The 12930-nt window shown below is 49.6% G+C and overlaps 6 non-coding genes across 6 annotated transcripts; all 6 read right to left on the minus strand.

Moving 5' to 3' along the window:
• Positions 1–2328: 2328 nt before the first annotated feature.
• Trnat-agu (transfer RNA threonine (anticodon AGU)) lies at positions 2329–2402 on the minus strand. The gene has a single exon. It is a non-coding gene; the product is annotated as a tRNA-Thr (tRNA).
• Positions 2403–3801: 1399 nt separating this feature from the next.
• On the minus strand, positions 3802–3875 carry Trnat-agu (transfer RNA threonine (anticodon AGU)). The gene has a single exon. It is a non-coding gene; the product is annotated as a tRNA-Thr (tRNA).
• A 2857-nt stretch (positions 3876–6732) lies between these two features.
• On the minus strand, positions 6733–6806 carry Trnat-agu (transfer RNA threonine (anticodon AGU)). The gene has a single exon. It is a non-coding gene; the product is annotated as a tRNA-Thr (tRNA).
• A 1386-nt stretch (positions 6807–8192) lies between these two features.
• On the minus strand, positions 8193–8266 carry Trnat-agu (transfer RNA threonine (anticodon AGU)). Its single transcript has one exon. It is a non-coding gene; the product is annotated as a tRNA-Thr (tRNA).
• Positions 8267–11134: 2868 nt separating this feature from the next.
• Positions 11135–11211, minus strand: Trnas-aga (transfer RNA serine (anticodon AGA)). The gene has a single exon. It is a non-coding gene; the product is annotated as a tRNA-Ser (tRNA).
• A 1394-nt stretch (positions 11212–12605) lies between these two features.
• On the minus strand, positions 12606–12679 carry Trnat-agu (transfer RNA threonine (anticodon AGU)). The gene has a single exon. It is a non-coding gene; the product is annotated as a tRNA-Thr (tRNA).
• Between the last annotated feature and the right edge of the window lie 251 nt (positions 12680–12930).

Consider the following 12930-nt stretch of genomic DNA (forward strand, 5'->3'; position numbering starts at 1 on the left):
TGATGTGCACGGACACGATGGTTGGTTGGTTTGTAGCGGCGAAGGTACCAGAATACAAAGGCGCGGACACGTTCATATACACAAGAGTTCCAAGCAGTTTCGATGCTCTGGTATTACGAATGCAAATTCCGTCTGTTTTGAACGTCTTAAATTGCAAGGGCGGTCACAAATTGGTCCATTTCACTCCTTGTCCACAACCACACAGCACCTGAGGTAACAAGCACATCTCGAGCCCCATTGTGCTCTCCATTGTTCATGCCAACTCAGTGCCTCGCTCTTTGCTACTGTGTAAAACTCTTGTCGTCCAACTGCAAAACACTGGGACACAACAAGTTTCCGCGTCCCCATTGCACTGATCGTACTACGAAACGCTCCCCAAACTTGGCAATCACCCATGCAGATGACTTTTCCGACTTTACACGACGCTCACGCAACGCTCACGCTAGTGACAGCCTTATTTATAGTTCGACGTCGCGCCAAAGCGAATGAGCACATTTCGCCTACGGCTTAGGCCGCTCTTCTAGTGTGGCTGCTCTGTGTCTGCAGGCAGCGAGGGGCTGCAAGCATCCTGTGTTCGCACCTATATCACCTGTGCTTCCTTGTCAGAGACAGACTATAGCAAAACATACAACTCACTCCATGAATTGATTGCTACGGCATCTGTTATCAGCAGTCACAACCAGCAACACCAGTAGCAGCCGACTGCACGCAAAGAATGGCAACGTGCAGTGGGATTTACGTGAAATCGGCGCAATTGTGGATGCTAATCGTTCGCTTGTATCTGCCTACACACCTCTGCCGGTTGGGAATTATTCCACTTGCATGGCAAGGTGCGCATGTAGGTGTGTTAAAAATTCTGGAGGCGCTGGGTATCGATCCCAGTACCTCTCACACACTAAGCGAGCGCTCTACCATCTGAGCTACGCCCACCCCCCCGATAACTAGTAGTGCTACATACAGTCATATCAACGTCACAGACCCTTGCACTCCCATTATTCCGCAGACAAACACTACTCTCTATGTATCAGTGAGGGTGTCTTTCAGGTTTCGTGCATTCTGTATCGAATCGTAGTTGGCCACAATGAAAGTGGCACGCATAACGTCGAAAATAGAGTTCAGACACCGCTCTGAGTAAGACGAACGTGTTGTCCACCTCTAGACTTCAATGACGTTAAGCCGTGATACCTAAGACAGATCTGCACTCGATGACACCACGATAACAGCCGGTCCCCACACTTACATCTTGCTCTCCTTATGACAGTATACATCATATCAGTCTGTGACGCTGGTTTTGCAACTTCTTGCGTGCGTTTATGTTCGCCCCGACCAACACTTACCATGCACTGACCACAAAACATGGAGGAGCCGGGGCTTGAACCCGAGACCGTCCACACGCTAAGCGAACGATCTGCCAACAGAGCTACAGCTACACACACGACCAAGCCTGGCTATTCTCCATTCTTTGCGACTCTGATGTGCACGGACACGATGGTTGGTTGGTTTGTAGCGGCGAAGGTACCAGAATACAAAGGCGCGGACACGTTCATATACACAAGAGTTCCAAGCAGTTTCGATGCTCTGGTATTACGAATGCAAATTCCGTCTGTTTTGAACGTCTTAAATTGCAAGGGCGGTCACAAATTGGTCCATTTCACTCCTTGTCCACAACCACACAGCACCTGAGGTAACAAGCACATCTCGAGCCCCATTGTGCTCTCCATTGTTCATGCCAACTCAGTGCCTCGCTCTTTGCTACTGTGTAAAACTCTTGTCGTCCAACTGCAAAACACTGGGACACAACAAGTTTCCGCGTCCCCATTGCACTGATCGTACTACGAAACGCTCCCCAAACTTGGCAATCACCCATGCAGATGACTTTTCCGACTTTACACGACGCTCACGCAACGCTCACGCTAGTGACAGCCTTATTTATAGTTCGACGTCGCGCCAAAGCGAATGAGCACATTTCGCCTACGGCTTAGGCCGCTCTTCTAGTGTGGCTGCTCTGTGTCTGCAGGCAGCGAGGGGCTGCAAGCATCCTGTGTTCGCACCTATATCACCTGTGCTTCCTTGTCAGAGACAGACTATAGCAAAACATACAACTCACTCCATGAATTGATTGCTACGGCATCTGTTATCAGCAGTCACAACCAGCAACACCAGTAGCAGCCGACTGCACGCAAAGAATGGCAACGTGCAGTGGGATTTACGTGAAATCGGCGCAATTGTGGATGCTAATCGTTCGCTTGTATCTGCCTACACACCTCTGCCGGTTGGGAATTATTCCACTTGCATGGCAAGGTGCGCATGTAGGTGTGTTAAAAATTCTGGAGGCGCTGGGTATCGATCCCAGTACCTCTCGCACACTAAGCGAGCGCTCTACCATCTGAGCTACGCCCACCCCCCCCCGATAACTAGTAGTGCTACATACAGTCATATCAACGTCACAGACCCTTGCACTCCCATTATTCCGCAGACAAACACTACTCTCTATGTATCAGTGAGGGTGTCTTTCAGGTTTCGTGCATTCTGTATCGAATCGTAGTTGGCCACAATGAAAGTGGCACGCATAACGTCGAAAATAGAGTTCAGACACCGCTCTGAGTAAGACGAACGTGTTGTCCACCTCTAGACTTCAATGACGTTAAGCCGTGATACCTAAGACAGATCTGCACTCGATGACACCACGATAACAGCCGGTCCCCACACTTACATCTTGCTCTCCTTATGACAGTATACATCATATCAGTCTGTGACGCTGGTTTTGCAACTTCTTGCGTGCGTTTATGTTCGCCCCGACCAACACATACCATGCACTGACCACAAAACATGGAGGAGCCAGGGCTTGAACCCGAGACCGTCCACACGCTAAGCGAACGATCTGCCAACTGAGCTACAGCTACACACACGACCAAGCCTGGCTATTCTCCATTCTTTGCGACTCTGATGTGCACGGACACGATGGTTGGTTGGTTTGTAGCGGCGAAGGTACCAGAATACAAAGGCGCGGACACGTTCATATACACAAGAGTTCCAAGTAGTTTCGATGCTCTGGTATTACGAATGCAAATTCCGTCTGTTTTGAACGTCTTAAATTGAAAGGGCGGTCACAAATTGGTCCATTTCACTCCTTGTCCACAACCACACAGCACCTGAGGTAACAAGCACATCTCGAGCCCCATTGTGCTCTCCATTGTTCATGCCAACTCAGTGCCTCGCTCTTTGCTACTGTGCAAAACTCTTGTCGTCCAACTGCAAAACACTGGGACACAACAAGTTTCCGCGTCCCCATTGCACTGATCGTACTACGAAACGCTCCCCAAACTTGGCAATCACCCATGCAGATGACTTTTCCGACTTTACACGACGCTCACGCAACGCTCACGCTAGTGACAGCCTTATTTATAGTTCGACGTCGCGCCAAAGCGAATGAGCACATTTCGCCTACGGCTTAGGCCGCTCTTCTAGTGTGGCTGCTCTGTGTCTGCAGGCAGCGAGGGGCTGCAAGCATCCTGTGTTCGCACCTATATCACCTGTGCTTCCTTGTCAGAGACAGACTATAGCAAAACATACAACTCACTCCATGAATTGATTGCTACGGCATCTGTTATCAGCAGTCACAACCAGCAACACCAGTAGCAGCCGACTGCACGCAAAGAATGGCAACGTGCAGTGGGATTTACGTGAAATCGGCGCAATTGTGGATGCTAATCGTTCGCTTGTATCTGCCTACACACCTCTGCCGGTTGGGAATTATTCCACTTGCATGGCAAGGTGCGCATGTAGTTGTGTTAAAAATTCTGGAGGCGCTGGGTATCGATCCCAGTACCTCTCGCACACTAAGCGAGCGCTCTACCATCTGAGCTACGCCCACCCCCCCGATAACTAGTAGTGCTACATACAGTCATATCAACGTCACAGACCCTTGCACTCCCATTATTCCGCAGACAAACACTACTCTCTATGTATCAGTGAGGGTGTCTTTCAGGTTTCGTGCATTCTGTATCGAATCGTAGTTGGCCACAATGAAAGTGGCACGCATAACGTCGAAAATAGAGTTCAGACACCGCTCTGAGTAAGACGAACGTGTTGTCCACCTCTAGACTTCAATGACGTTAAGCCGTGATACCTAAGACAGATCTGCACTCGATGACACCACGATAACAGCCGGTCCCCACACTTACATCTTGCTCTCCTTATGACAGTATACATCATATCAGTCTGTGACGCTGGTTTTGCAACTTCTTGCGTGCGTTTATGTTCGCCCCGACCAACACATACCATGCACTGACCACAAAACATGGAGGAGCCAGGGCTTGAACCCGAGACCGTCCACACGCTAAGCGAACGATCTGCCAACTGAGCTACAGCTACACACACGACCAAGCCTGGCTATTCTCCATTCTTTGCGACTCTGATGTGCACGGACACGATGGTTGGTTGGTTTGTAGCGGCGAAGGTACCAGAATACAAAGGCGCGGACACGTTCATATACACAAGAGTTCCAAGTAGTTTCGATGCTCTGGTATTACGAATGCAAATTCCGTCTGTTTTGAACGTCTTAAATTGCAAGGGCGGTCACAAATTGGTCCATTTCACTCCTTGTCCACAACCACACAGCACCTGATGTAACAAGCACATCTCGAGCCCCATTGTGCTCTCCATTGTTCATGCCAACTCAGTGCCTCGCTCTTTGCTACTGTGCAAAACTCTTGTCGTCCAACTGCAAAACAATGGGACACAACAAGTTTCCGCGTCCCCATTGCACTGATCGTACTACGAAACGCTCCCCAAACTTGGCAATCACCCATGCAGATGACTTTTCCGACTTTACACGACGCTCACGCAACGCTCACGCTAGTGACAGCCTTATTTATAGTTCGACGTCGCGCCAAAGCGAATGAGCACATTTCGCCTACGGCTTAGGCCGCTCTTCTAGTGTGGCTGCTCTGTGTCTGCAGGCAGCGAGGGGCTGCAAGCATCCTGTGTTCGCACCTATATCACCTGTGCTTCCTTGTCAGAGACAGACTATAGCAAAACATACAACTCACTCCATGAATTGATTGCTACGGCATCTGTTATCAGCAGTCACAACCAGCAACACCAGTAGCAGCCGACTGCACGCAATGAATGGCAACGTGCAGTGGGATTTACGTGAAATCGGCGCAATTGTGGATGCTAATCGTTCGCTTGTATCTTCCTACACACCTCTGCCGGTTGGGAATTATTCCACTTGCATGGCAAGGTGCGCATGTAGTTGTGTTAAAAATTCTGGAGGCGCTGGGTATCGATCCCAGTAACTTTCGCACACTAAGCGAGCGCTCTACCATCTGAGCTACGCCCACCCCCCCGATAACTAGTAGTGCTACATACAGTCATATCAACGTCACAGACCCTTGCACTCCCATTATTCCGCAGACAAACACTACTCTCTATGTATCAGTGAGGGTGTCTTTCAGGTTTCGTGCATTCTGTATCGAATCGTAGTTGGCCACAATGAAAGTGGCACGCATAACGTCGAAAATAGAGTTCAGACACCGCTCTGAGTAAGACGAACGTGTTGTCCACCTCTAGACTTCAATGACGTTAAGCCGTGATACCTAAGACAGATCTGCACTCGATGACACCACGATAACAGCCGGTCCCCACACTTACATCTTGCTCTCCTTATGACAGTATACATCATATCAGTCTGTGACGCTGGTTTTGCAACTTCTTGCGTGCGTTTATGTTCGCCCCGACCAACACATACCATGCACTGACCACAAAACATGGAGGAGCCAGGGCTTGAACCCGAGACCGTCCACACGCTAAGCGAACGATCTGCCAACTGAGCTACAGCTACACACACGACCAAGCCTGGCTATTCTCCATTCTTTGCGACTCTGATGTGCACGGACACGATGGTTGGTTGGTTTGTAGCGGCGAAGGTACCAGAATACAAAGGCGCGGACACGTTCATATACACAAGAGTTCCAAGTAGTTTCGATGCTCTGGTATTACGAATGCAAATTCCGTCTGTTTTGAACGTCTTAAATTGAAAGGGCGGTCACAAATTGGTCCATTTCACTCCTTGTCCACAACCACACAGCACCTGAGGTAACAAGCACATCTCGAGCCCCATTGTGCTCTCCATTGTTCATGCCAACTCAGTGCCTCGCTCTTTGCTACTGTGCAAAACTCTTGTCGTCCAACTGCAAAACACTGGGACACAACAAGTTTCCGCGTCCCCATTGCACTGATCGTACTACGAAACGCTCCCCAAACTTGGCAATCACCCATGCAGATGACTTTTCCGACTTTACACGACGCTCACGCTAGTGACAGCCTTATTTATAGTTCGACGTCGCGCCAAAGCGAATGAGCACATTTCGCCTACGGCTTAGGCCGCTCTTCTAGTGTGGCTGCTCTGTGTCTGCAGGCAGCGAGGGGCTGCAAGCATCCTGTGTTCGCACCTATATCACCTGTGCTTCCTTGTCAGAGACAGACTATAGCAAAACATACAACTCACTCCATGAATTGATTGCTACGGCATCTGTTATCAGCAGTCACAACCAGCAACACCAGTAGCAGCCGACTGCACGCAAAGAATGGCAACGTGCAGTGGGATTTACGTGAAATCGGCGCAATTGTGGATGCTAATCGTTCGCTTGTATCTGCCTACACACCTCTGCCGGTTGGGAATTATTCCACTTGCATGGCAAGGTGCGCATGTAGTTGTGTTAAAAATTCTGGAGGCGCTGGGTATCGATCCCAGTACCTCTCGCACACTAAGCGAGCGCTCTACCATCTGAGCTACGCCCACCCCCCCGATAACTAGTAGTGCTACATACAGTCATATCAACGTCACAGACCCTTGCACTCCCATTATTCCGCAGACAAACACTACTCTCTATGTATCAGTGAGGGTGTCTTTCAGGTTTCGTGCATTCTGTATCGAATCGTAGTTGGCCACAATGAAAGTGGCACGCATAACGTCGAAAATAGAGTTCAGACACCGCTCTGAGTAAGACGAACGTGTTGTCCACCTCTAGACTTCAATGACGTTAAGCCGTGATACCTAAGACAGATCTGCACTCGATGACACCACGATAACAGCCGGTCCCCACACTTACATCTTGCTCTCCTTATGACAGTATACATCATATCAGTCTGTGACGCTGGTTTTGCAACTTCTTGCGTGCGTTTATGTTCGCCCCGACCAACACATACCATGCACTGACCACAAAACATGGAGGAGCCAGGGCTTGAACCCGAGACCGTCCATACACTAAGCGAACGATCTGCCAACTGAGCTACAGCTACACACACGACCAAGCCTGGCTATTCTCCATTCTTTGCGACTCTGATGTGCACGGACACGATGGTTGGTTGGTTTGTAGCGGCGAAGGTACCAGAATACAAAGGCGCGGACACGTTCATATACACAAGAGTTCCAAGTAGTTTCGATGCTCTGGTATTACGAATGCAAATTCCGTCTGTTTTGAACGTCTTAAATTGAAAGGGCGGTCACAAATTGGTCCATTTCACTCCTTGTCCACAACCACACAGCACCTGAGGTAACAAGCACATCTCGAGCCCCATTGTGCTCTCCATTGTTCATGCCAACTCAGTGCCTCGCTCTTTGCTACTGTGCAAAACTCTTGTCGTCCAACTGCAAAACACTGGGACACAACAAGTTTCCGCGTCCCCATTGCACTGATCGTACTACGAAACGCTCCCCAAACTTGGCAATCACCCATGCAGATGACTTTTCCGACTTTACACGACGCTCACGCTAGTGACAGCCTTATTTATAGTTCGACGTCGCGCCAAAGCGAATGAGCACATTTCGCCTACGGCTTAGGCCGCTCTTCTAGTGTGGCTGCTTTGTGTCTGCAGGCAGCGAGGGGCTGCAAGCATCCTGTGTTCGCACCTATATCACCTGTGCTTCCTTGTCAGAGACAGACTATAGCAAAACATACAACTCACTCCATGAATTGATTGCTACGGCATCTGTTATCAGCAGTCACAACCAGCAACACCAGTAGCAGCCGACTGCACGCAAAGAATGGCAACGTGCAGTGGGATTTACGTGAAATCGGCGCAATTGTGGATGCTAATCGTTCGCTTGTATCTGCCTACACACCTCTGCCGGTTGGGAATTATTCCACTTGCATGGCAAGGTGCGCATGTAGTTGTGTTAAAAATTCTGGAGGCGCTGGGTATCGATCCCAGTACCTCTCGCACACTAAGCGAGCGCTCTACCATCTGAGCTACGCCCACCCCCCCGATAACTAGTAGTGCTACATACAGTCATATCAACGTCACAGACCCTTGCACTCCCATTATTCCGCAGACAAACACTACTCTCTATGTATCAGTGAGGGTGTCTTTCAGGTTTCGTGCATTCTGTATCGAATCGTAGTTGGCCACAATGAAAGTGGCACGCATAACGTCGAAAATAGAGTTCAGACACCGCTCTGAGTAAGACGAACGTGTTGTCCACCTCTAGACTTCAATGACGTTAAGCCGTGATACCTAAGACAGATCTGCACTCGATGACACCACGATAACAGCCGGTCCCCACACTTACATCTTGCTCTCCTTATGACAGTATACATCATATCAGTCTGTGACGCTGGTTTTGCAACTTCTTGCGTGCGTTTATGTTCGCCCCGACCAACACATACCATGCACTGACCACAAAACATGGAGGAGCCAGGGCTTGAACCCGAGACCGTCCACACGCTAAGCGAACGATCTGCCAACTGAGCTACAGCTACACACACGACCAAGCCTGGCTATTCTCCATTCTTTGCGACTCTGATGTGCACGGACACGATGGTTGGTTGGTTTGTAGCGGCGAAGGTACCAGAATACAAAGGCGCGGACACGTTCATATACACAAGAGTTCCAAGTAGTTTCGATGCTCTGGTATTACGAATGCAAATTCCGTCTGTTTTGAACGTCTTAAATTGAAAGGGCGGTCACAAATTGGTCCATTTCACTCCTTGTCCACAACCACACAGCACCTGAGGTAACAAGCACATCTCGAGCCCCATTGTGCTCTCCATTGTTCATGCCAACTCAGTGCCTCGCTCTTTGCTACTGTGTAAAACTCTTGCCGTCCAACTGCAAAACACTGGGACACAACAAGTTTCCGCGTCCCCATTGCACTGATCGTACTACGAAACGCTCCCCAAACTTGGCAATCAACCATGCAGATGACTTTTCCGACTTTACACGACGCTCACGCAACGCTCACGCTAGTGACAGCCTTATTTATAGTTCGACGTCGCGCCAAAGCGAATGAGCACATTTCGCCTACGGCTTAGGCCGCTCTTCTAGTGTGGCTGCTCTGTGTCTGCAGGCAGCGAGGGGCTGCAAGCTTCCTGTGTTCGCACCTATATCACCTGTGCTTCCTTGTCAGAGACAGACTATCGCAAAACATACAACTCACTCCATGAATTGATTGCTACGGCATCTGTTATCAGCAGTCACAACCAGCAACACCAGTAGCAGCCGACTGCACGCAAAGAATGGCAACGTGCAGTGGGATTTACGTGAAATCGGCGCAATTGTGGATGCTAATCGTTCGCTTGTATCTGCCTACACACCTCTGCCGGTTGGGAATTATTCCACTTGCATGGCAAGGTGCGCATGTAGGTGTGTTAAAAATTCTGGAGGCGCTGGGTATCGATCCCAGTACCTCTCGCACACTAAGCGAGCGCTCTACCATCTGAACTACGCCCACCCCCCCGATAACTAGTAGTGCTACATACAGTCATATCAACGTCACAGACCCTTGTACTCCCATTATTCCGCAGACAAACACTACTCTCTATGTATCAGTAAAGGTGTCTTTCAGGTTTCGTGCATTCTGTATCGAATCGTAGTTGGCCACAATGAAAGTGGCACGCATAACGTCGAAAATAGAGTTCAGACACCGCTCTGAGTAAGACGAACGTGTTGTCCTCCTCTAGACTTCAATGACGTTAAGCCGTGATACCTAAGACAGATCTGCACTCGATGACACCACGATAACAGCCGGTCCCCACACTTACATCTTGCTCTCCTTATGACAGTATACATCATATCAGTCTGTGACGCTGGTTTTGCAACTTCTTGCGTGCGTTTATGTTCGCCCCGACCAACACATACCATGCACTGACCACAAAACATGGAGGAGCCAGGGCTTGAACCCGAGACCGTCCACACGCTAAGCGAACGATCTGCCAACTGAGCTACAGCTACACACACGACCAAGCCTGGCTATTCTCCATTCTTTGCGACTCTGATGTGCACGGACACGATGGTTGGTTGGTTTGTAGCGGCGAAGGTACCAGAATACAAAGGCGCGGACACGTTCATATACACAAGAGTTCCAAGTAGTTTCGATGCTCTGGTATTACGAATGCAAATTCCGTCTGTTTTGAACGTCTTAAATTGAAAGGGCGGTCACAAATTGGTCCATTTCACTCCTTGTCCACAACCACACAGCACCTGAGGTAACAAGCACATCTCGAGCCCCATTGTGCTCTCCATTGTTCATGCCAACTCAGTGCCTCGCTCTTTGCTACTGTGCAAAACTCTTGTCGTCCAACTGCAAAACACTGGGACACAACAAGTTTCCGCGTCCCCATTGCACTGATCGTACTACGAAACGCTCCCCAAACTTGGCAATCACCCATGCAGATGACTTTTCCGACTTTACACGACGCTCACGCAACGCTCACGCTAGTGACAGCCTTATTTATAGTTCGACGTCGCGCCAAAGCGAATGAGCACATTTCGCCTACGGCTTAGGCCGCTCTTCTAGTGTGGCTGCTCTGTGTCTGCAGGCAGCGAGGGGCTGCAAGCATCCTGTGTTCGCACCTATATCACCTGTGCTTCCTTGTCAGAGACAGACTATAGCAAAACATACAACTCACTCCATGAATTGATTGCTACGGCATCTGTTATCAGCAGTCACAACCAGCAACACCAGTAGCAGCCGACTGCACGCAAAGAATGGCAACGTGCAGTGGGATTTACGTGAAATCGGCGCAATTGTGGATGCTAATCGTTCGCTTGTATCTGCCTACACACCTCTGCCGGTTGGGAATTGTTCCACTTGTATGGCAAGGTGCTCATGTAGGTGCGTTAAAAATTCTGGAGGCGCTGGGTATCGATCCCAGTACCTCTCGCACTCTAAGCGAGCGCTCTACCATCTGAGCTACGCCCAGCCCCCCGATAACTAGTAGTGCTACATACAGTCATATCAACGTCACAGACCCTTGCACTCCCATTATTCCGCAGACAAACACTACTCTCTATGTATCAGTGAGGGTGTCTTTCAGGTTTCGTGCATTCTGTATCGAATCGTAGTTGGCCACAATGAAAGTGGCACGCATAACGTCGAAAATAGAGTTCAGACACCGCTCTGAGTAAGACGAACGTGTTGTCCACCTCTAGACTTCAATGACGTTAAGCCGTGATACCTAAGACAGATCTGCACTCGATGACACCACGATAACAGCCGGTCCCCACACTTACATCTTGCTCTCCTTATGACAGTATACATCATATCAGTCTGTGACGCTGGTTTTGCAACTTCTTGCGTGCGTTTATGTTCGCCCCGACCAACACATACCATGCACTGACCACAAAACATGGAGGAGCCAGGGCTTGAACCCGAGACCGTCCACACGCTAAGCGAACGATCTGCCAACTGAGCTACAGCTACACACACGACCAAGCCTGGCTATTCTCCATTCTTTGCGACTCTGATGTGCACGGACACGATGGTTGGTTGGTTTGTAGCGGCGAAGGTACCAGAATACAAAGGCGCGGACACGTTCATATACACAAGAGTTCCAAGTAGTTTCGATGCTCTGGTATTACGAATGCAAATTCCGTCTGTTTTGAACGTCTTAAATTGAAAGGGCGGTCACAAATTGGTCCATTTCACTCCTTGTCCACAACCACACAGCACCTGAGGTAACAAGCACATCTCGAGCCCCATTGTGCTCTCCATTGTTCATGCCAACTCAGTGCCTCGCTCTTTGCTACTGTGTAAAACTCTTGTCGTCCAACTGCAAAACACTGGGACACAACAAGTTTCCGCGTCCCCATTGCACTGATCGTACTACGAAACGCTCCCCAAACTTGGCAATCACCCATGCAGATGACTTTTCCGACTTTACACGACGCTCACGCAACGCTCACGCTAGTGACAGCCTTATTTATAGTTCGACGTCGCGCCAAAGCGAATGAGCACATTTCGCCTACGGCTTAGGCCGCTCTTCTAGTGTGGCTGCTCTGTGTCTGCAGGCAGCGAGGGGCTGCAAGCTTCCTGTGTTCGCACCTATATCACCTGTGCTTCCTTGTCAGAGACAGACTATCGCAAAACATACAACTCACTCCATGAATTGATTGCTACGGCATCTGTTATCAGCAGTCACAACCAGCAACACCAGTAGCAGCCGACTGCACGCAAAGAATGGGAACGTGCAGTGGGATTTACGTGAAATCGGCGCAATTGTGGATGCTAATCGTTCGCTTGTATCTGCCTACACACCTCTGCCGGTTGGGAATTATTCCTCTTGCATGGCAAGGTGCGCATGTAGGTGTGTTAAAAATTCTGGAGGCGCTGGGTATCGATCCCAGTACCTCTCGCACACTAAGCGAGCGCTCTACCATCTGAGCTACGCCCACCCCCCCGATAACTAGTAGTGCTACATACAGTCATATCAACGTCACAGACCCTCGCACTCCAATTATTCCGCAGACAAACACTACTCTCTACGAATCAGTGAGGGTGTCTTTCAGGTTTCGTGCATTCTGTATCGAATCGTAGTTGGCCACAATGAAAGTGGCTCGCATAACGTCGAAAATAGAGTTCAGACACCGCTCTGAGTAAGACGAACGTGTTGTCCTCCTCTAGACTTCAATGACGTTAAGCCGTGA

Source organism: Schistocerca gregaria, unplaced genomic scaffold (assembly GCF_023897955.1).
Source record: "Schistocerca gregaria isolate iqSchGreg1 unplaced genomic scaffold, iqSchGreg1.2 ptg000180l, whole genome shotgun sequence".
NCBI lineage: Eukaryota > Metazoa > Arthropoda > Insecta > Orthoptera > Acrididae > Schistocerca > Schistocerca gregaria.